Genomic DNA, 25,221 nt, shown 5'->3' with positions numbered 1-25,221 from the left:
AGAGGCATTACAGGGAGATGAGTTAAGAAATTTTTCTAGAATATTGGCTGGGCTGGGGATGTACTTCAGTGGTAGAGCATTTTCTTCACATGCTGGAGGAGTTTGATTCTTCCCCCTGCACTACTAAAAAAGGGAAAAGATGTTGGCTTCCTACAAATCCATCCTGCTCATATAAATCTACCATATAATTTTGTTGTGCTCTTCCCCTTAGGTGAAATAACAGAGTTTCTGTGATTTTTTTTTTCTTGTGGCTCTAATAAAGAAATACTCTTTCCTTGGATAATAAAAAATTCAGGCTAATTTAAAATCACACAACTGCAACCAATATGATATTAAAACTCCAAATTCTTATGCAATTTAAGTGTCTCTCTATAATAAGCAGTAATGCCTGGATCCACTTTAACCCAAGATTGTCCAGTGGAGAAAGGAAGGCAACTCAGTTTCTTTTTTCTTTCTCACTGTACAGCTCCGCAACTTGCTAGCTACAAGGTATGGCCTCTTCAGTGTTGGTTGAGGTGATGGGTGAGGAGAGACAAAGATTCAGAGCAGGTTCTCCTTGAATAACTTGCCTGTTTTTAGGTGTTGGTGACCTCTGGAAATGACCATCCAGAGATGATGGTTTTTTTCACAGGAATTCTTTTCAAACTCCCCTGTGATATTTTTCTGGGTGCCTTTTATTACAGTTCTAGAATGTATCTTCAATCCCTCTCTGTGAACACTTTCTGCCACCCCTTCACCCCTTGCACTTCAACGGTTCCCATCCAAGTTGGGTTCACATTGTTCCTTCACATAGTATTTGGAGCAGAGTCTCCTTTAATATCATCCCTGACTATTCCTTTTAGTAGTATCTACATCTGGTTCTTAGGAAACAAAGACTTTTGTCCCACCTTCAAAGGAAGCATAGCTCACTCCCAATAGCTCCATCAGTCCCTTACCTTAGGATTTCTCACATAATCAGACCCTCATTCTGAATTTACCAAATTCTAGAGCAACATATCAAGTCCTCCAAGTAGATTTTCTGAATCCTCTTGGTTTACTTGGACAAGGCAAAGAAGAAACAATTGTTCTGTGTTCTTAGGATAGGAAAACACCCTGAACTAAATAAATCTGTTGACAAATTCCCTCATCTAAGTATTCTACATAGGATACATGAAATCTATTGTACAACTCTCAGCCTTTGCTGCTTCTGCTGAAACTCAATGATTAAAAAAAAAAGTATGGCATCTTAACACTGCTACATTACTTTCTTTTGTATGTTTTCTCTTTTAAAAAATTTTTCTTTCATTATATGAATTACTTGATTACCAGAGGGGGAGAAAAGTAGTGTTTTTAGTTTAAGAGTATCCAGTATAAACTTTATGGAAATAATTTAGGAGCATTGTAAATGTTTGCTCAAGAAAATTTTTAAACATTACTTTTTAATTGGTCACAGAATCATGCTCCTGAGTTCCATATTATAAAAATACAAGCTTCTGTTAGAACTTTGCCACATTAAAACCAGAACAAACTACCTCCATCCCATGTCCCCGTGCCCACGTCAGTGCTGTTTTCTTCTGTCATATTAACCTCCCTTGTAATTTAAAAAAAGTCACGGTAATAAACTCAAAGGCTTACTAAGGGACGCCTAAAAGGCTAGATGGAAAATATTGTCAAAAATAGTACATCTCTTGTGAAATCCTCATTGTCCAAGGACTTCAGTCTAGAAATTTAGCTTGATTGGGGAAGACAATTTATCAGACTCAGGATAATCAAACAAGATTTCCTAGGAGTGACATATACAGGATGGGTACAAATCTCAAGTCACAAACCTTTCATTTCTATCTTGCTACTGAGTGGGGAAATGTAATATTGGTCATTTCTTGGCGATCTGTTGACATTAGCTTGCCTTAACCATTTCAGGGTGTCCACAGAAGTGTGAGTGGATAGCTTACATACTGGGGCAAGCAAGCAATCTGGTCTTCTGCTATCCTTGATAAAATGCGTACTTCCCTAGGGAAAAAAAGAAGAGCATCCCCTACCTCTTTTTCTCCAAACTCCCACTCACTTCCCCAAACCCTCACATATTGTCATTAATAGAGGATGGCAGCCACCTCAACTGAATCATTCTAAAAAATAGCCTAGAACCAACCAATACAAGAAAGGAAAAAATATAAACAAGTAAATCAGAGGGGCAAGAAGTCAGAGCAGAAAAAGTGGGCACAGTGTGATAAAAAGTTGAAATTTTACTCTGTCACCTGAAATTTCAACTGCCACTGATAAACTGTTGTTGTCATTTTATGGCTTCAGAAACACCTATGTGGATTAAGGTGGTTGGACAAAGAAAGAGCTCACAACCTCCCAAAGAGACAGTATAATTTCAACTATAGGCAACTCATCTTAAAGAAAATAACTGAGTCCAGTAGATTATTCAATAAATTATAGCCCCTGTGGCACTAAATGGTGCTTCTGTGTCCTGGGGAGGTTAATTTTTTTTAAAAAAAGCTTAATAGACATCCACTGTATAGCTACCCTGGTGGGATTTAACTCAGAAACAATGTTGGATCCAATTTTTAATAGCACATATTTATTACAGACCAACAAAAGAAAACACAAAATCAGAACAGAGACAGAGTGTGCTTATGGCTAGGATACCAGAGAACACAAATATCCAAAATACATAGTGGAAGGAAGTCAGTGCCCAAGAAAAGGGAAGGTAGTTATGGGAGCTGAGAGGAAGGCATGGAGGATTCAAAGGAGTTGGTATGCCTTCCTAAGGTTTGAGCAAAATCATAAAGACCAAGGATATGAATCCTTACCATGTATAAATGAGTTCAGCCCAAGCACCTGACATGAGCAAAGACAAAGGGGAGGAAAGGAAGGAATTGTAGAAAGCAGAAAGAAGAAAATTTGAAAGAAAAGTTGGGTCACCAATAAGGAGGACCTTGAAAATCCACCTAAAGACTTCAAAGGATATTCTATTTTTGTTTTTCCATTGTAGGGAGATATGTGTGATTAAGGGAATGCAAATATCAGGGCTGTGCTTCAGAAAACACTGGGAAAGATTGTAAAATAGATTAAGAAAGGGAACCAGAGAGAATGAGAACTCTGTTTATTGAAATAGTCCAGGTGACACCTGCAGAAGCCTTGACCTGGAACTATGTCACCCTCTTCCTTCAGCAGTTCCAGCACCCACTGCAAGTGCTAAACAAGATGGGGTCAGGTGACTGTTGAGAAGGGACAACATTGATTTCTACAAAATAGATCTAACAGAAGAAGCCACTTACAATACTGACAGGGGAGAAGTTGGGGTCACAGAAGACTAAAAGGATCTTTAAGCTATCTGTTTCTCTCTCTTTCTCTCTGTTTCTTTCTCTCTCCCTGCCTTCCTTTCCCTCTCTCTCTCTCTCTCTCTCTCTCTCTCTCTCTCTCTCTCTCTCTCTCTCTCTCTCATTTAAAAACTAAATCTCCTTTCTTCCTTCTTACCCTACTTATCTGCCTCAGCCTTAGAATACATCTTAGAATACACACAACAAAATATCACTTCAGCTGCCATTCCACACTCCTAGGGCAGAGAAGGTGAGCCAATCCCAGCACCCAGGAAGAGGCTCTCCCACCACCATTCCACACTCCTAGTGTAGGAAAGGGGAGCCAATCCCAGCACCGAGGAAGAGGCTCCCCTGTCACCATTCCACGCTCCTAGGACAGAGAAGGTGAGCCGAACAGGCGACAGAAGCACCGCACAAGCGCCTCCCCCTGCATGGAAATGAGAAGACACAAACAAACCTCAAAAACAGACTTCCAGATCACCTACAGCAACCCCAAAGGGAAACAAGATGGAACAATCTAATACTCAACCACCTGGACTCCCTGAACTGGCACCAAAAGAGGATCTAGAAAAAATGAAATCAGAAATAATTTCTCAGATAACAGCAAAGATTGTGCCCATAGTGCAAAAGATGATTAATAAATCTAGAGAGGACGCAGATAAAAGAATTGAAGATCTGAGGAACATGATGGAATCCCAACATAGAAAACAAATGGAATCCATAAAACAGATGAAAACAGATTTCCAAGAGATTAAAAACTCCATCGAAAGTCTAAGCAGCACAATGAACCAATGTGAGGATAGCATTTCAGGTATAGAAGATAAGATTGCAATTAGTGACCAGGAAAAGAAAAATTGCTTTAAAATTGTAAGGGAACATGAGAAATCAATCCAGCAGCTGCTAGACAATGAAAAGAAGAATAACATAAGACTGATTGGAGTCAATGAAGAAAGTGGAGAGAGTGCAGATGACATAAAAAGAGCTGTTCACAGAAGGGATAGCAGAAAACTTCCCAAGCAGGGGAAAAGAATTTGACATACAGATAAGTGAGGCATATAGGACTCCAGCTAGCCTTGACCAAAAATATCTACACATAGGCATATAATAGTTAGGATTCCAGAAATCCAACAGAAGAACAAAATTCTACAAGCAGTGAGAGAAAAGAAACAAATCACATACAAAGGAAAGCCCATCAGAATCACAGCAGACTTCTCAATGCAAACCCTCAAGGCAAGAAGAGCTTGGAGTGATGTATTTCAAGCCCTAAAGGAAAACAGCCTCCAACCCAGATTGATGTACCCTGCAAAACTGTCTTTCAAAATTGATGGAGAAATAAGATACTTTCATGATAAAGAGCACCTCAGGAATTTCATGAATACCAAACCAGCACTCCAAAAAATTTTAGACAATACCCTAGGAAAAGACAATGAGGATCACAACCCCAGCAGAATCAAAGCCCAGCAGAATGAATCCATTGGGCATGACAAATTAAACACAAAGAGGGGAAATTCAACAAAAAGAAAAATTCATGACAAGGTTTTTAAAACCTTTAACTTCATCTCCCTAATGAGTATATAATACAACCTTGTTATTGTTCATGATTATTATTTTTCTAATTCTACTGTTGCACACCTTTCCTGGTGCTGTACTGGTGATTTATCATCTTCTTGTGTCCACTTTTTAATTGGGTTGTCTATTAATGAGCTGTAAGAGTTCTTTACATATTCTGATCATAGGTTATATGCATTGTAAATAAGGTCTGTTTAAGGACTAGTTTTCATTTTAACGATGTCATTTAAAGTTCTCAATTTTGATGGAATCTCATTTATCAATTTTTGTCTTTTATACATCATGTTTTTTGTATCCTAGGAAGTTCTTGCCTACTCTAAATTTATAAACATTTTCCCTTATAATTTCTTATTAAAGTTTTATAGTTTTAGTCTTTAATATTTAGGTTCATAAATCCTTTCAAGTTATTTTTATGTATGGAAATAAAGGGTTGAGGTTAATTTTTTATATATGGATAACAGGCATTCTAGTGCCATTTGCTGAAAACACTATCTTTTCCTCAGCTCTTGAATTGAGTTTATATTCTATAAAATGCTGATGTTAAATAATCTTTCAAAACTCAGTGGACCATATATGTGTGGTTCTATTTCTAGATTCTCTGTTTTATTCAAATGATCTATATGTCTTTCCTTACACCAACACTGCCTTGATTACTGTAGCTTTAGAGGAAGTCTTAAAATTAGGTACTAAATGTCTTCCAACACTGTTTTTTTGTTTTTTGTTTTTTTACTTTTCTAGGACCTTTGTACTCCTACATAACTTTTAAATTTCAATATCCAATTCTTCTTATATAGCAAATATACATAGACCTGAATTTTTATATATACCTTGTGTTTTCTAATCCTGCTAAATTCAAATACAAGTTCTCAGAGCTCCTAGAGATTTCTTAGTATTTTCTCTGTAGATGATCATTTCATCTGCATATAAAGATTTTGCTTCTACCTTGCCAATCCTATCCTAATTGTGTCATTTTATTGCCAGACTCTTTTGGTTTGGGCCTAGGTTTCAAAGTTTAATACACAGATGAAGAGTAAGCGTATCTGCCCTTGTTCCCCACCTTAAGGAGAAAGCATTGTATCTTCTCCATTCATATAAGGTGTTCTAGCTGGAAGTATGGAGTACATGTCTTTAATCTGTTGAGAAGCTTCTGTTCTACTTCTAGTCTCCCGATAGCTTTTACCATGAACAGCTGTGGAATTTAGTCCAATACTTTTCCTCCAACTAGTGACAGGATCATATGGCTTTTTCCTTTCCTCTGTTAAAATGATGGCTTCTGGGGGTGGATCTTCCAATGCTGAACCAACACTGCCATCCCTATAACAAAACCACTTTCTACATACTGCCAGATCTGACTTCTAATAGTTTGTTTTGTTAAACAAATTTCTATCTATGTTCATACTTTTTTCTTCTATTATCTTTATCCAGTTTTAGGAATAGCACAATGTTGATTGCCTAAAATGAGGGGAGAAGTGTTCCTTTTCTTTTTCTGCTTTAAATGTTTGATATAATTTATCAGTTAAAATGTATATGGGCCTGTTGTTGTCATATAGGTAGGTTTTCAAGCTAGGAATATACTTTCTTTAATAGGTGCTATTCAAATTTTATATTTCCTCCAGAGTTAGTTTCATTAATTTGTCTTCCAAGGTACTTCTTAGAAGTTATCAAATTTATTTCAAAACAGATTTTTGTAATATGCTTTCTATATCCTTTTAAATTCTGTAAAATCTGTGGTAATGTCTCCTAGATCATGATATTGTAATGTTAGAAATGTATAATTGATATTGTGTAATAGGATGTAAAGGTCTAAAGGAGCAGGGGAAGTGGGAGGGGTAGGGGAAAGGAAAGAAGGGAAAAGAAAAAATATGAGAAAAGGAAAAAAAATGGAAACAAAATCTTTGCAAATAGGGAAGGGTGGAGGGGGTGAAGGGAGGGGAGGGGCAGGGGAAAAAAACAAGAACCAAGATACTCATGTAATGGTACAAGATCCCAATGATGTATGTAAATGTATTTTATACCTAAAATGTACAATAAACTTAATGAGGGAAAAATATCACTTCATTTAAAAATAATTTCTTTAGAAAAAAAAGCACTCAATTGTATTTTCTAGATATAGAAAGTATTATTTCCTCACTAAGGGAAATAAATTAATTCAATTACTACCTAGAAAAATTCAGAATATAATTTGTGATTCTATCTACAGAAATAAATACATTTAATTTGCACTACTCTTTCTAGATACATGTAGGTATATGGAATATAAGTCATTTTGTTGGTAATTTATAGACAGAGTAATATATATTGTTAGATAAACTTTTCATTTCGAGTGACCATATAACCCATTCACTCTCTGCAATAAATTCCTATACTTCTTTTGTTATCTTTGACATCTCTCAAAGTCATTTTAAGATTAAAATCTACACTGAAAGAACTCTGTTTAGTTATCACTTGGACCACATTATTCTCCTTACTTTAATTAGTTATAATATGTGTATAGGGCATTCACTGCAAGGGAGCTAGCAGGCCCCATCAAACTCTGGGAAGTAAATAGGAGCTACTTTAATCTCAGTGTTCAGATTCATAAATGGAGGCATCCAGCAGTTCATAACAACCCCAAGGTCACCTGATACATAAAAAGCAGGTCTGAAAATTAAAGACAGGATTTTGCAGCCTGAAACCTCCCTAAAGATGGAAGTTTCTTTGCAGAATGTTCAGTTTCCAAGATTTGGATGTAAGACAGGATCCATTTCAACATCTTGCCTTCTCAAACATGGAAACAAAGGTATTGAGAGGTTTTATAAGTTATGTAGGCCATATAGAGAGCTAATGATGTATTTCTACTGTTTTAAAACTAGACAGCACTCAGAATTTTCCAAATACTGAGAAGAGGGAGGGTGTATTACAAGAGATCTTTTTATAAATTTTTAAGTTAATTTGTAAAATCCTTATTGAGTCAAATTGGTTTATTAAAAATAAATAAAAGATAGCTTAATTATTTTGACTTGATGAAAATGACTTAAAAGTGAATTTCATTTTTAAAAATTCAGATGCCATTATTTCAGTGTTTTTAAATTAAATAATTAAGTCAATACTGGGTTTCTGATATTTAATTACTTTTTAAACACTACATTCATCTTTGCTACACATTTAAAACAGCTTCTATGGATGTGTATTATGAGGAATTTTTTTATTTTAAGTGTGTGGGGGCAGGGATTGTGTGGGTGGGTGTTTGAAAAAACCAAAGCATTCACAGTACTGACAATCAAAATATTAACATCAGATGGTAGAATTTCAGATTATTTTTATTCCTTTTTTCTTACCTATGCTTGCTTATTCTGATATTTTTCCATAATAAAATATATATTTCCTATGTATGAAAAAAAACTTTGCCACTAAATCAATGATTTCCCCAGTCTTTATGGAAAAATAAACATGTATTGCATTTGAAAGGTGTTGTATTATGCATTCACTGTTGTTTACACTGGGTGTAGTTTGCCTATTTAATATCAGTTCGCGTCTCCTCACACATCCTCCTTTGCTGCAGTGTTTGGAAAACTTAGAATTCCTCATTTAGGCTCCTTTGCAGCTAGGGTTCCAAATATGATTTATGTTCTGGAAATTAAACACCCTCAGTACAGCAGTGGTGGCAACTGCCTGGATCATAACAGAGGTGGTGGAATTCTGAGGTCAGGAGTGAGGTCCCTGAGAGTTACTTATTGCCTGTGCTATGGTTTGCATGTGGCCCCCCCAAAACAATCCCTGACGTAACAGTGCTGAGAAGTAGGATCTTTTAAAGTGGACTTGTTATGAAATCTTTTTCTCTCTCTTATCCTTCTGCCATTCACTGTGGGATGATAAATACGGCAAGAAGGCTGATTTCAGCTGGCATTCCTTGGTCTTGGACTTCCCAGCCTCCAGAACCATGAGCCAATATGTTTATGTTCATTATAAATCACTTAAGTCTCAGGCATCCTGTTATAGCAACATAGAATATATTAAGACAACCTGCCTTTCTGGCTTTTCAAATGATATTGTAAACTATCTGATTATACATAGTAAGAAATCCTGTTCTGCTTTAAATTAGCTATGACAAGCACTGTTGCTTGCAACTGAGCATTATTAACCCATGGAGTTCAGGTTGGGTCTGTATATCTTCCTTCCAATCCTTTAGCTCTACCTTAATTTTTCTCCTTTTGTAATTATAGAATTAAAACCCACTTGTTGTAAAATTAAAGAATTAAGCAATACAAATGCTATATGTTAAAAAGTTAAAAAATTATCTTTCTGCTCCCTACCCTCATCCTTTACCCTTAGACACAGTAATGTACATATATTGCTAGATAAACTTTTTATTTGGAGTGATCATATAATCCCTATTAAGAGGAATCTCTTTTAATAGTTTGGTGTTTCCTATCTTTCCAGATACTTTTATGCATATACAAAGAACAAACGCACAGTTTGTTTTTTTCTCTTTCAGTTTGTAATATCTTTTCATATTTATATGTACTGAGCTACTTGATTCTTTTTAATTGCTGTATATTATGTCACACTGAAGGAACTAAAACATATTTCAACATGCCTCTGTCATGTGCATTTTAACATTTATAAACAACGTTGTAATGATTATTCCTCATCTTATATCTTTGTGGATACTTTTGAATATTTTTTAAGATAGATTCCCAAATCTAAATGCAAAAAATGAAATGTTAGTTGATTGCATTTAACAGTATTTTTAAAGAATAATGCCTGGTATGCTTATTACTGTACCACCAGTTCTCAGAACATCTGCCACATAGAAGATACTAAATAAATACGTGTGAAATGAATGCCAAATGAATGATTGCAACCAGCCTAGAAAATGCATTAATGAAATTCACCACATGGATGGATTCAAAGAAAAAATAAGTAAATGTGTGTACAACCATCATGATGGATGTCCCCATGAACTGGGTTAAACTCCACATCAATTCCTGAGTTTTAAGAAAAATTATTCATCAAGAAATGGAAAAATTTGATTAACCCGATAAAAGAACTTATCAGAAACCAACACCAAAGTAAATTTCTAAATATTCATAAAAGAAAAAATAGTTACCATTTTCAAGGTCTCAGTGATGAATAAAAATAAACCCACAAGCATGAGATAGGGAAGTGAAAAAATATTTAAATAAGATCTAAAATATTAAAAGACCTACTGACCTCCACAAAGAAATACAAAACAAGCTTAATCAAAAAGCAATATTATCCACCACAAAGGTGCACTGAGTTAACTCTAAAGAAGTTCATCATATTGGGGGCAGGCCTTGTGGTCCAGTTTTAATATCCCCAAAGTGCAGGGTCAGACAGGAAAGGTGCTCAGAGCCTATAGCTGGACTGCAACTACCCTGCCTCCTCTTCAGCACTCCAAGTATCATTAACAGAAACAGAACCTTCTCTTCCTTTCCCTAGTCCTCTGATGTGTCAGTTCTACATGTTTCTCATCTCCTATTGTGGTCATCTGTACAATTTGGGGAGGCCAAGAACAAATCTTTCCATCTCAGGAAATTCTGTGATTAAAAGTCAAATTATAGGAAACAATTAATGTTCCATAATTTGGAATATCGAGCAACCATTTAAAAATGTACATGCTTTATATGTCTTTATATAAGCGAGAATCCCTGAAGTATGTTACTTGAAAAAAGTTAAATGACAATGAGTCTAGGTTGATCATTTATTCATATGTTTTAGTTTCTTTCTGATAATTCTGTTGAAATATAACTGATATACCATAACTTTACCCATTTACAATGCACAATTTCATTATTTTAAGTATATTTAGAGTTGTACACTCATAATCCTTTTTAAGAATATTTTTATTACCCTGAAAAAAATTTGGTACTCATTAGGAGCAGTCTGTAGTAGTCTGCTTTTCCCTTGCTAGAAACAATACCCAACACACTTTAAGACAGGAGAGGGTTAATTTCGCACATATTTTAAGAGAATTCAGTCTGTGGTCAGCTGGCTCAAAGGCAGAAACATCATGGCAAAAGGGCATGGTGAACCAAAGCTGCTTAGTCCATGGAGGATGGGAAGCAGAGTAGGGAAACAGCACCAGAGAGGAAGGGGTAAAGGACCAGACACAGACCCCCAAGGTCACGCCTCCCTAACCTGCACAGACACACCCAGCAGTGTGCTCCAAATGCTGATCAAATCGGCATGCCATGCCAACTACCACACAGTCATTCATCTTTTGCCCTCCAGGTACCCTCAATAATGATTCAACCACTTTTTCTTTCCGTATAGTTGCCTGCTCTGAACACTGGATATTAATGGAAGTGTACAATATGCAGTCTTTTATGGTGGGTTCCCTTCATTTAGCATTTCAAGGTTCATCCACATTGTAGCATATCTTTTTATAGCCCAATGATATTTTATTACACTTGTATTGCACTTTGTTTATCTAGTTATCTGTTGATGGACATTTGAATTGTTTTCACTTTTTGGTTATTGTGAATAATGGTTCTATAAACATCCATAGATATGTAGTCTTATATCTCTTGAGTATCTATGTAGGAATGGAATTGTTGGGTCCTATGGTAATTTTAACATTTATAGAAAGTGCCAGACTGTAAAGGGCTGAATTCAACATTACTATGGCAATACAACAGGATTCTAATTTCTCTACATCCCCAACAATACTTGTTATTGTCCACCATTTTTATTAAAGCCATTCAAGTGATGTAAAATGTCATCCTATTTTGGTCTTGATTTGCATTTCCTTAATGACTAATGATGCTAGGTATCTTTTCATATGCTTATTAGCCATTTGTATGACTTCTTGGGAGAAGTTACTCAGACCCTTTGCCTCTATTTCAACTGTATCATTTTATCTTTCATTACAGAGGTATAAGTGTTATTCATCTAGTTTTGAATACAAATCACTAATCAGATATAAAATTTTCAAATATTTCCCCCACCATGGGCTAGGTTGTCTTTTCATTATCCTGGTGACATCCTTTGTAGCACAAGCTTTGTATTTTAGTTATTTATTTTTATTAGAGTACTACTCTGTCATAAAGAAAGGTAAATTTGAGTTATTTGTAGGAAAATATATGCACTTGAGGTCAAAATGTTAAGTGAGAGAAATCTGACACACAAGTTTAAACACCATATGGCTTTTCTTATATGAGAAACCAAAAATATAAATAAAGACCAAAGAAAAAGATAGGTAATAAGAATGAAGCACAAGTTTTATATTTGAAAGTAGTTGGGCCATCTTTATTTAACTTGTATTGTTGGTGTCATATCTAAAAACTGGTTGCTTAACCCAAAATTTTGTGTACATTTTCTAAAGCACATAACCACATATGTAAGTACTGTATATGTGCTTTCTTCTCTAAAGAAATGTTCATAGTAGGTGACTTTGTGGGGAGAAACAAAGGGAAAAGAAAATTTTATTTTACATTTCATTCATTAATAATGATTTCAATTTTTACCATTCATTGGTTTCACTTCTATTTTTTAAATTTTAATTCAGATTAAATATTAATAAAACAATAATACTAATAAAACAATAATTACTAAAAATACTAATAAAACGACAATTATGTATCATTTATATTTTAAGGATTCTTTAAATTGAATTACATACCAATAAATAGCAGTTGACCACTGTTCGAATTTTAGAAGATTTAGCAAATTACAACACTTTTTTCTTCCTGAATTCAGAGCCAATTAAGATCAAATACAAGAATCAGGGAGGTGGAAGACATAATGTCATATGGATATTTAGATAAAGCCAAATGGAAGGAAGTGGTTTAGCGAAAGAGCCAAATAGAATTTCTGAAGCTCACTGACCCTACCTCTAATTTATACCTTGGAATAATCAACCCAACCCTAAATGAATACATACTTCCTGAGGATTAATGAGTAGCACTGTTTAGGGGGAAAGAAGCCAACTGCAAGAGACAAGATCCTCCATGCCTGAGAACTTCTACTATAGAGACTTTACAATATACAATTGTGAATATAAATACAATATAAAGTTGCCTTTCACCCAACAACAAATAAGCTCATTTCATCTCCAGGACAAAATCTAACGGTTGGAGCAAGAGGCTTAAAATACTTCAAGAAAACTTTCTTCATGAACTATAAAGAATTAGGGAAATTCACATTCCCCCTAATAATTATAAAATTTTAAGATGAAGTAATTAGAAATTTGTACCTAGACATTATATATTCTTATATTTTGCTCCTGATGATCCATTATAAAATTGGCATATATGTGCAAGTATTGTTAAGTAAGCAGTAATCGAGACATTGACCACTGTGGAAACTCCAAGGCATCTGGAAACATTACTATATGCCCTATTTAAATAAGATCCTATAGATTACTGTTAGAAATCATGGAGAAAGTTTTTGGGAAAAGATTTCAAGATATAGGATTTATATTCAAAAGGCAGAAAAAGAGTATTTCACTTCTAAAGCACGAGAATGGAGCTGGGAGGTGGGAGTCTCTTCATTCTAGGAAAAAAAGTCAATGAGACAGTTTCTGAACTACTCCTTGCTTACCCATTGGATGCAGCCTCCCAACCATTGTGTCACAGTGTCTGGTGTCCTTAGAAATTAATACCACCAGTCCACAAGGAGGCTGGACAGGATTTGGGGTCATTAAAACTCACAGGTTGGTCCCTTTTAGCCAGATCAGTCTTTTTCATTTCTCTTTGTCATTTAAACATTAAGATTTTTAGCACTTCCCTCGACATAAACAGCATTGGAAAGCACCATGACAATGATACACATTATAGTCAAGATTAAGTTAAGGACATAATTTTAGAAAGCTCACAGTTCAGTGGGGGAGATAGGCTTGTAAGCAACTATAGTTTACTAAAATTCAATGCAATAAGTGCTAAAATGGATGTTACCACAGAAGAAGCCTCATCTAATACACAATAATAATAACAATAAATAATAATAATAATAGTTCATCATTGCTAAGTAATTATGTGTGAAATCCTGTGGTGAGTAACTTATAAACATTTTTTCTACTGTGCCTATAATTCCCTTTTCCAGAGAAGAGGCTTAAAGCACAGAAAGGTTAGATAACTTAATTTTATAGCTAATAAGAAGGGAAAAAAGGATTTGACCCCTGCTTTTTTGAACTTGAAGGCCATGCCTTTAAGATTGGCCATAGATAAATTCAACCACCTGTCATGGTGAAGAGAAAGTATTTAAACATGGCCCTAAGAGATGCCTTTCGATCTAACTGTTACCTATTTGTTTTAAGGTTATCCTTTCTTGGAAATATCGGGATAAATAAATAACACTATCTTCTAAGGGCCTAAATAATTAATGAAAATAGAAACGTTACAAACAGCCAAGCCCATACTTGCACCTTCATGAGGACATAGAGATGTTTCCATTGTTGGGTCCTCTGCCTGGTATCTAGTATAGATAATTCAACAATATTTGTTAGGTAAATGATGGGAAGAACAAATACATGAAAACACAAGTTTAAAAAAAAATCTAACACAGGTTAAAATAGCTTCCAGACACAAAAAAATGACAACAGCCACATGTATATCTCAGAATTCAGAATTCAAAAAATTGTACTGCCTTAGTTACTGTCAATGATAGAAAACAAGTCATAGGAAGATCATAGTTCACAATATGAAATGAAGTTTTTCATACCATTTGAATTCTAGAATGTTACATTCAAGCCATCCAGGCTGAACCAATTTTGAAAACATCTCTTGTGATTAACAGGGTAGCTTTACATCTCCATTTGAACACATTTAACAGTGAAAAGCTGCTTGTGATCAGCTTAAATTGTTTATTTTACAAAATTCTTCCCTATCTTGACCCACGTCTTAATTTTGTTAGTGTTAATTTTACTGCGGAAACTACATAAAATATCTAGCTATGATGGTCCTCAAATATTTGAAGGCATTTATCATACTTTCTTCTTTCCTCTTTGGGAGTATCATCTTTCCTGGGCCCCACTTATTTCTATTTTTTCATGGCACATGTGCACAGGAGTATATGATGAATGAGAGGTTTAAGAAGTCCTTTCATAGCACAGATTTGGAAATTCACAGAGACAAAAAAAAATGTGTGCATCCTAATGGGTATTTTCTGGGTCTCCATGTTCACCATGGGAATAGCAGATGTGAATACTACCTTCTCCTCTGCCCAGAGTGAGAATTCTATCAAGCATATATGTTTGCTTTTAAATTATCTTGGGATAATTTTTCTAACTTTATGGCCTCTCTTCCACCTGCCTACTCTGGAGTCTCTTATAATATACCCAATTGAAGCAAAGAAATGATGAAACATGAGCATAAGTATTTACATATTCTGAGACCAACTGAAGACAATACTATGTTTCCAGGAATATCTGTCCACAGTCCTAGACTTCAGGCCATGCTAAGAGTCAGTTCTACATATCCAGATTTTTCCCAATTTTCTTCACCTCTTTATGTCCCTCTTCTGGTCTTGCTTCAGTTTTTCGGGATCCAATTCTCAGTCCATGTGAGAATTAGGGGCTAGGGCCCAGACTAGTTGTGGAACAATCACTATGACTATTAATCATGATTGTCAGCTTGACTAGATCAAGAAACACCAACAGATTAGAAAAGTATATTTCTGGGTGTGTCTGTGGGGTGTTTCCAGAGATGATTAGCATATATGCCAGCAAAGCAGGGAAGGAAGACCATCCTGATTGTGGGCGGCACTATCCAATAGGCTTGCAGCCAAGAGCGAAGAAGAAGGAAGAGGGCCTGCATTTGAAAAGCCCCATTCTACTTAAACAGATGCATCTTTTGCTACTGCCATTGCCTGTATACATCAAATTCCAGTTTAGTCAAACTCTCAATGCAGACTCACATCAATGACTCTCCGGGGAGTTTCTAGAACTTCGGTCTTGGACAGGCACATTATCTTTGATCCTTCGTGTTCTGTAGCTTCCAGGTTCTTGAACTGAACAGCTGATGGAGCCTCTGGCTCTCCAGCACGCAGATGGCCATTATGGACTATCATGCCTCTGATCCATAAGCCTAATAAGTTCCCTTGCATAATATATATATATATATATATGCTATTGATTTTTTTCCTCTAGAGAATCCTAACTATTCAATCACCTAATTAAAATTTACTTAAAGGATAAAAACAAGACATCTGTTTATAAGAACTATCCTGCAAGGAAGAAGAAGCACTGGAGTCAGAAACCACAGCATTCCTGCTCTCTAACATCAATATAACAGGTTTGGTTGATACAGACAACCTAAGACTCCCCAAGATTTGCCCTGTGTTCAACAGAGTAGGAAATGACATGACATGCCATTCATGTGAGGAAATCAAAGTCTCATGGCATTCAATGGGGAACATAAGAGTAGACTGTGTACTTGAAAGACGCAAATTACACAAAGGCTGTATCAAAGGGGCACTGACAGCCATGTGAAGGAGGCCTTAGAAACTTAGGATCCATGAAGGCTCATAGTTTTTGTCCAGGGCAAGAGGATATTGTAGATCTATCTACAAAGGAGTTTAAGTGTCTGTCCAGGAGGGAAAGATACTAAGAATTTCTGTTACTTAAGATCATTACCTTTTTGAAAATACGGCATGTGGCTTGTGAAGCCTGCTTCCCTTTTCTATACAGCATAGGCTCTGAGTCTCAGTTCGAAAGGGCAACTTATCCTTTCACCTCTTCCAAGAGGAGACAGCTTCCAGGGCTCTCTGAGTTTGGAGCTGTTTTGCTCAGCATGGCTCCAACTCCCACTCTCTCGCCTTTCAGTCACAAGGGACTGCCAGTGTTTTAATGTGCACAGAGAGTAGTTATAAACTGTAATTACTAAACTAAAGCTCCTTTAAAAGAAGAAGAATAAAATCTTTCTATATATTTATCTGGCTGTCTCTATTGAAATTATATTAAGGAATTACTCCCCTCTATTTTAAGAAGTCATTTTCACCATTTAGTAATGAAGCATAATTGCACAAATCAATGTTAATTTATAATGATGAAACAATAAAATATTAATGAAATAAAATTCCCCAGACTTTAGTAGTGAGAACAGACACTTAAATCAATTCTGTGTTCAGGCATCAAGGAAATATTTCTAAAACACTAACCACTTTGTATTTCTTATTTTAAAAGCACTTTACTACTTTTCCACCATTTCTATAATAAAGTCCAGAGTAATTAGTAGAATCAAATATCTTCTTTATGGTTAGCTCTTCCTTATGGTTCATCTCCTATCATTTCATGTTCTTGAAATCCCAATCTATTCATAGTTCCCAAAATACATCATGCTATTTTAATTCTCTTTGCTTCCATGTTTATCATTATAGTGGAATTCCTTCTCTGAGATCCATCCAGTAAGATCCTACTCATCCTTCAAAGTCTGCCCAGATTGTACCCACTCCAAGAAATATTTCTACTAAAACTTCTCTCATGCATCCTTCACTCTTTCCTTTCTCTGCTACCTGTGTAGCTCTTCCATATTTGTGTGTTTAATTTATTTCTCTGAGCCACAATATCTTCTGGGTTGTTGGAGTCAAAATAAGCTTTGTTTCAGAGTACATAGACTACTTTATAAGAGTAAGCACTCTTTAAAATTTTTAAATCAGGGCCAGGGGATTTAGCTCAGTGGTTTCACTGCCTGCTGTGCAGGCGCAAGGACCGGAGTTCGATCCCTAGTATCAAAAAAAAAAAATTTTTAATCAGATGACACATTGTGCAGTAATTGCTAAACAAGTATTTTATATTTTCACAGATTTGCAAAATTAATGCAAATATTAGTAATTTAATATTACGTAGCTCAGACTTGATCTGGATAGTAAGCTTACAAAGTGAGCAAAACGTTGTCATATCACTGTTAGGTTTTGTATCTAGATGTCCCCCCAAATCTTAATGTGTCAAAGGTAGGGCTTTTGGGACATGATTAAATCATGTGGTTGTGATATTCACCAATGTGGATTAGTCTACTGATGAGTTTATAGCTAAATGTAATGTTGGGAAGTGAAGCTATTTTTCCTCTGCCATAGCCCTCTACCATGCCACCCTGCTTTGGAGCCAATCAAGACTATAGACTGAAACCTCGCCAAACTGTAAGCCAAAATAGATCTCTCCTTCTTTGAGTTGTGAGTGTCAGGTATTGTATCTTAGTGATTAAAAAAAAAAAAACCTCTTGATTTAACTTGTGTGAGTCAGATAATTTTGTCCAAGCAATGAAAAAATAACTAAGACAGATTTTGTTCCAAGAGTGTGGTTGTTTCTGTGATCCTGCCTCACCATGTGATTCAAAAGCCTGTGGGACTGGTTCACAGGAGGAGTTTGAAAAGGTTTGGAGATGCTTGCTGGAGAAGCAGCCCTGCAGTGCTGTAGGAGCTTGATGGAAGATTCTGGTCAAAGCTCAGAACACCAAAATGTTGACAATAATGCTGCAGGTAAAGACCAGGCTTAAGAAGTTTTAGCTGGGAAGCCCTCCACTGGCAGTTGGACTCTAAGCTATGCGTGTTACTCTCCAGCAGAAAATTTGACAACATTTTCTCATGTCTTGAAACGTTTAAGGACGCTAAGATTAAGGGTTGCAAACTAACCGGGTAGAGAAAACTTCAAGGCAGCTGAATATGGAGGCAATGACATGGGTATTGTTGGGAGCTTTTAACCAGATCTATGTTGGGAATCAAGAGCAAATAACACAGCTGAATGATTTTAAAAGTTTTGTGCTTCGACCAAAAGGAAACCCTAGTAAAGTTGGGACCTGTAAAGATAGAGCAGAAGAAAACTTGGTTGCTGAAGTTTAGCATTAAAAAGAAGTCAAATGGGGCTAGGGATTTAGCTCAGTGGTTTCGTCGTCGCCTGCTGCGCACGCGCAAGGACCCGAGTTCGATCCCCGGAACAAACAAACAAACAAAAAAAGCCAAATAATTTGGATCTGGACAATATAAAGGATACCTTGAGGACATATGAGGAATCGGAAAAACCCCACACCTCGAAGACTCAATGGTGGGAAAGTGAAGATGAGTCTATGAGAAGAGAGCCCCCAGGGCACTGTGCTCCAGAATGGCTCCAGACTAGGGAAAGGGAATTGATTGTGCAACAAGATTCAGTTCACTGTGCTTAGCCATCCAGGCACTCACAGACCTCTACAACCACCTGTAAGATAAAGGGCTCAGCTACTGTTTCAGCTGGTAGCAAACTTTTTATCATCCATGTAGTGCTAGTTTATGTGCATACAGAATGCAAGAGTTGTGAGTGTAGGAAGGCTTCCACTCTGCTTTCATCAAAAGGCCTGGGAGGCCAAGCAATGTGCTTCTGAGAGGATAGTGTGTGAAGCTGTGAGTATGAAACCAAAAGTGCAGTGGCGACCTCAGTATGTTGAAAAAGCTAGGGACATGGAAAAGCAGCAAGAAGCGGGCAAAGCTGGGCCAAAAGAGAAGCCATGAGGACAGCCACCATTGGCAGTGCTGTAGGGGAGGGGAATGGGGTATCCAAGCAGTTTGGAATTTACGTCTTGTCATAGATTGCCCTGGGTCCTGTATGGGCGACTATGGAATTTAATGTTTGTCCTGCTGGGTTTCAGTCTGCTTTCGCTCCATTTTTTTCTATCCCCTATCTCTCCCTTTTGGAATGGGAATATTTACACTGTGCTTTTGTATGTTGGCAGTGTTTAACTTTTTTTTCATTTTTACAGGAGCTCATAGTTAAGAGTTTGCCTTAAGTCTCAGAGGAAATTTTGGACTTAGACGTTTCACCAATGTTGAAACTGTTAGGACTTTGGCAACTCTTAGAGACGGACTAAATGCATTTTGCATAAAGGGATGGGCATGAGTCTTTTGGGGGGCCAGAATGTTATGGCTTATGTCTGGATGTCCCTGTAAAGCCTCATGTGCTTATAGGTGGAGCTTTTTGGAGATAATTGCACTCCATGGATGTGATCCTCATCAGAGGGGATTAGTCCACTGAGTTTATAGCTAATTGCGATGTTGGCAAGTGAAGCCTGGTTGGAGAAGCTGAGTCACAGGGGGCATGGCCTGGAAAGGTCTATTCCCCCTCCCTTGTTTCCTTGATCTCTCTTTCTCTACTTCCTGACACCATGCTGAGGTATGATAGAAGAAATAAAAATAGGTAGAAAGGAGATAAGGAAATAGTAAGTAAAAATTATATTTTTAGGATGACTGTGCTTCTAGGACATAGATGAAGTTACCCAGGGCCATAAATTGGCTTGATTAAGAAATTAAGAAATAGGAACCTGACCATGAAATAAGAGCAGCCCCAATGTCAACACCCCCTGGGCAGATTTACACTCCTTCCCTACTAGACCCATCACCACAGGGGCATAAATTGGCCCAATTAAGAAAGTAAACTGTAGGGGACAGGGGAAGGGGACGTTACCAGAACCTCTGCAGTGAGTCCTGGTCTCCTGCGAGCCACGGCAGCACACGGCGAATTACAGGAAAGGTAGAAAAACGAGACTGAGAAGAAGCTGAGCTTTGGTTCTGATCAGTGCTGCTCTGGGCAGCAAAGACAAAGCCCGCAGCTTACCACACCTTTTATTCAGTACATCGGGAGAAACAAATGTAACAAATGACTTGCAGAGAGTTCAACAGTTCACATTGGGATAAACAAGGTGTAACGGAAGGCTTGCAGAGAGTTCAGTACATCTCCGGCAAACAAGATGTTAATCAGTCCAAGAACAATGAGGAACTGAGCAGATGTTTGTTCTCCCAGGATGTTTCTTGTCCTGGAGAATCACAGCATTACTGGATCACTGAAGTCTCAGTTGTGACCGGAGGCCAAACTGGAGTTATTCTGTAGCTGGGCTGTAGGCAAGAGAACTAGGCTAACCAAATGATTTTTCCCTAGAATTATGTAGCATTGCTCCCAACAGTAAACAACTAGTTGAATGAATCCAGAGAATATTTAAATCACTTAGCAAAAAAAATTAATAATAATCTCATGCCTGTCTCAGACTCTAACATATCTCACTTCTTTGAGCTCCCATAGTCCTCTCTTGAGTGCATCCTATAATCTCTCTCCCTGCCTAATAAACCCTACTTGTACTTCTTTCCAATGTGTACTAAAAATTCTTTTTCTGGGATGGGAGTAAGCAAGCCTGCTACAGCAAAGTGTGTTAGGTTTGAGAAACTCTCAGACCCAGCCCAGTGATAGTGTCATGAGCTACTTCTCCTCTGCCATGTCACCCTGCTTTGGAGCCAGCCAAAACTATGGACTAAAACTTATCCAAACTGTGAACCAAAATAAACCTTTCATTCAAGTTGTGCATATGTTTTACTTTTCTCATTGTTGAGACAAGATACACAACAACCTTCTGGGGTCTCCACTGCACTTTCAGCTTCATACTCACAGCTTCACACACTGCCCTCTCAGGAGCACACTGCCTGGCCTCCCAGGTTTTCTTCTGAAATCTGGTTGGAAGCCTTCCTGTCCTCACAACTCTTGCATTCTTTGTGCACCTAAAACCAGATCCCTATGGATGACACCACAGTCTGCTGCTAACTGGAGCAGTAGCCAGGCTTCCTTCTCTCTTGGTTGTAGGGGTTGAGTGCCTGGATCATTGAGCACTTTGAGCCCAATCCCGAGGAACAAATTATCTAGGCTGTCACCATATTGAACATAGTGCTCTGGAGCTTTCTTTTCAAAGCAAATTCTTTCATCTTTGGAACCTTGATGTTCCAAAGGCTGGAGTCCTACTTTTTATTACGATGTACTCAGGCCTTCTTTTCCACTGTTCTGTTCCTTCTCAGCAACCAAGTTTTCTTCTGTTTTATCTTTGCAGTCCACAGCTTTAACTGGAGTTTCCTTTCCAGCCAAACTCAAAACATTTTAAATCATTCTATTGGATTCTTTGCTCTTGATTCTCAACATAGATCTAGCTAAAAACCCCCAGCAGTTGCCATGACATCACCTCAATACTTGACTGTCTTGAAATTTCTTCTGCATGATTTATTAGTCCCCCACCCTTAATCTCAGTCTCAGGCAAGTGTCTGGACATAAGCAAAATGCAGACAAACTTTCTGCCCAGGCATAATACACATGTTCTGGAGTCCAATAGTCAATGCAGTCTTTCCCAGCAGAAATCTCCTGTGCCTGGTCCTTACCAACAGTATTTCTATCTGCATTCTGGTCTTCTGAACTCTGGCCAGAATCTCCCATTAAGTACAGTTTAAGACATTTCAGGGCTACTTCTTCAGCTGGCATCTCCAAACCTTTCCAAACACTCCCCACAAGCCAGTTCCAAAGGTACCTGAACCAAATGGTCAGGTACAATCACAATAATGACCCCACTACTTGTATCAAATTCTATCTTACTTTCCTCGTTGCTGAGACAAGATATCCAACACCCATGTTAAAGTAGGAAAGGTTTATTTGGCTCACAGTTTGTAGAGGTTTCATTCCATCATTGGCTAACCCCAAGGCAGGGTGGCATGGCAGAGGAGAAACAGTTCCACGTAGTCAGAAGGCAGCAAAGCAGTGAAGTAGCAAGAAGCATGTGACAACAGTAGCCCTATTTCTGAGCCTTATATTCTATCTAGGCTACCTGCACTTAAAGTGGGTAGCATTCACCCCAGAACTATGCCAAAACAATCAGCAGACTGATTTAGTAATCCCATACCCTTGAGCATAGTATCACACTCTAGATCCACCCACCTCTAAAAAGCCCCACTTGTGACTGCATGAAGCTTTGGGAGGACATCAAGACTCAAGCCATAATAGTGTGTCAGATATTGTGTCTTGGTAATGAGAAATTCTCCTCCTTTAACTTGTAGGTGTTGAGTATTTTGTCCTAACAATGAGGAAGTAATAAAACAATCACTAATACATAAAAGGCAATAAGCAGAAATGTTAGAATCAGAACCTGAGATTTATGACTTCTGCATTGTCCAATACTATGTATACTATCTACCTTGACAACAAAACATTCACTTTCAGAAACTCTTCTGGTCAGGTAGCGTAATAAAAAGAATCTCTATGGAATGAATCTCTAAATAATTATGTTCAGAAAATGAAGTTATATGATAAAGCATGTGTACTCCACAATTCCATTTGTATAAAACTCTATAAAAGTGCTTCACATCCAACACAAATATTTCCTCCCAGAGAACATGTAATAATACTATGTGACATTTTGGTGGTTACAACTGGGGTAGGGATGTTATTGGCATCTGGTGAATAGAGACCATCAATACTAAAAAACCTCCTGCACTGCATAAAACATACCTCTATGCAAGGACTTATCTGGTTCAGAGTGTTAATAGTGCAAAGGTTAAGAAATTGTTTCATAAAATTCAAACTAATCCATAGTAAATGAAGTGATAACAGTGGCTACTTAGAGGTAGGAGTCCAAGAAGGGATGAGGAAAAGGAATTACAAAAGACCACCAGAAAATTTTCAGGAGTGATAGATCCATGCATATTCTTGATTCTAATGATCATTCATGGATGGACACATGGATCACAGCTAATCAATTTGTACACTAAAATATGTGAAATTTGGTTTTTTTCCATTATGCTTTAATAAAGTTGCTTGCTAAAAGAGTTAAAAAATTTAAATTATGGGTCAACAAATATGTTAGTCTGCTTTCCATTACTGTAACAAATACCTGAGATGGTCAACTTAGAAAAGGTTTATTCTGGTTCACAATTTTAGAAGTTCCAGTGCATCATCATTTGGCTCTTTTGCTTTTAGGCTTATGGCAAGCCAATATATCATGGTGGGAACATAAGGCAAGACAAAGGTGTTCACATATGGCAGAGAAGTGACAGAGAAAGAAGAACAGATTGAGGTCCCACAACCCTCATCTAGGCCACAACTCTTAAAGATTCCAGTACATTCCAACACTGCCAAGGTAGGTACAAAGCCTTTAACACATGGGCCTTTGGGATACATTGCAAATCTAAATAATAGCAACAATAATAGTGAAAATGGTTCCTAGATAGGAGTCAAAGGCCTAGGTCTCAATAATCCTTTCTTTATTCAAAAATGTCACCCTCTTTACAAAGACCACAATCTAGCTCCCAGGAGTCATCATGATCCCTTGGAAGATCAACATATTTCCTTTCCCAGCATAATCCTTGACAGTCATGATCAGCTTACACCTCAGATGGTAAATTAGAGTTGAAAATAATATAGTAGAATTATAAAGACAATTCAAAATGCAAAATATGAATGAGAATTAGAGACAAGGCAAAGTATATTTATGTTTCAAACAATGAAAAGCACAACAAAGATGAGGAACATTTAATATTGTTCATCCAACACTGGGGGGAAGATGTTCTCCTCAAACTGAATACTTTGTAAGTAACCTTTTAATTGCATAGGTTTTGTGGATCCTAGAGAGCTACCTCCAAGAAATGCCCACTTGTGAGAATATTGATTTTCATCTGTCTCTTTCAGTTAGCTGGGACTAATACAATTAGAAACTTAATAGAAGGCTTAATAGGAATAGGTAATAAATATCATCAAAATGCACACAATCTTTGCTGTCCTTGGTTCAGTGCAGATGTGGTAACCAGTCTCCAAGAAGATTCTTGATAATCTCATCTCTTGTAAAGGTTCCTCCCACACTGTACCAGGAATGGTCTGTGTGACCAATAAAATACAACAGAAATTATGTATGTCACTTCCAAGATTAGGTATAGAGGGTATTGCAGCTTCCTCCTCCTCCTAATCCTTCTTCTCTTTCTCCTCCTCCTCTTCTCCCTTCTTCTTTCTTCCTTCTTCCTCTTCCTCCCCCCCCCCCCCCCGGTCATAAAAAGCTCTATGGAGCACTCCATACATTAGGTAGCTAATTCTGCCAAGAAACAGCTAGCAAGAAACTGAGGCCTGCCAATAGCCATGTGAATTGAGGTCTGAAGTAGATCCACTGGCCCCAAAAGAATCTTCAGAAGACAGGTTAGTGACGACCTCATGAGAGATCCTGAGTGAGAATAACCTAGCTAAACTACTCCTAGATTCTTACTCCTCAAGAACTGTTAAGATAATAAATGTCTGTTGCTTTAAGCATCCTAAATTGTGGTGTAATTGTCATCAGCAATAGATAAATAACACACCAGTCTACTCCTGAAATTTAATAGTTGGATGTAGCCTACATTTAGTATGTTTAGCAAACAGACCACTGAGTTCTGTGCTGGATGTAGGCAGTAGGGCAGGGGTTGGGGGTCAGGCAGTCCACTGGACTGAATGCCAGTACTTTCAGACTCAGCTTCCTCTAAAAACAACACAGAACTGATCTATCTCCTCACCACAGAGGATGGGATGTCTATGACCTTCCTGGCCTGCACTTAAACATCTCACAGGGAAGTCTAACTTGTACCCTCTCTGCGACTGTCTCTTGTGACTATCGCCCACCTA

This window comes from Heterocephalus glaber, unplaced genomic scaffold, assembly GCF_053883595.1.
Source record: "Heterocephalus glaber isolate CG9 unplaced genomic scaffold, H.glaber_assembly_v1.0 deba00000621, whole genome shotgun sequence".
NCBI classification, from domain to species: Eukaryota; Metazoa; Chordata; class Mammalia; order Rodentia; family Bathyergidae; genus Heterocephalus; species Heterocephalus glaber.
This window is presented reverse-complemented; position numbering follows the sequence as displayed.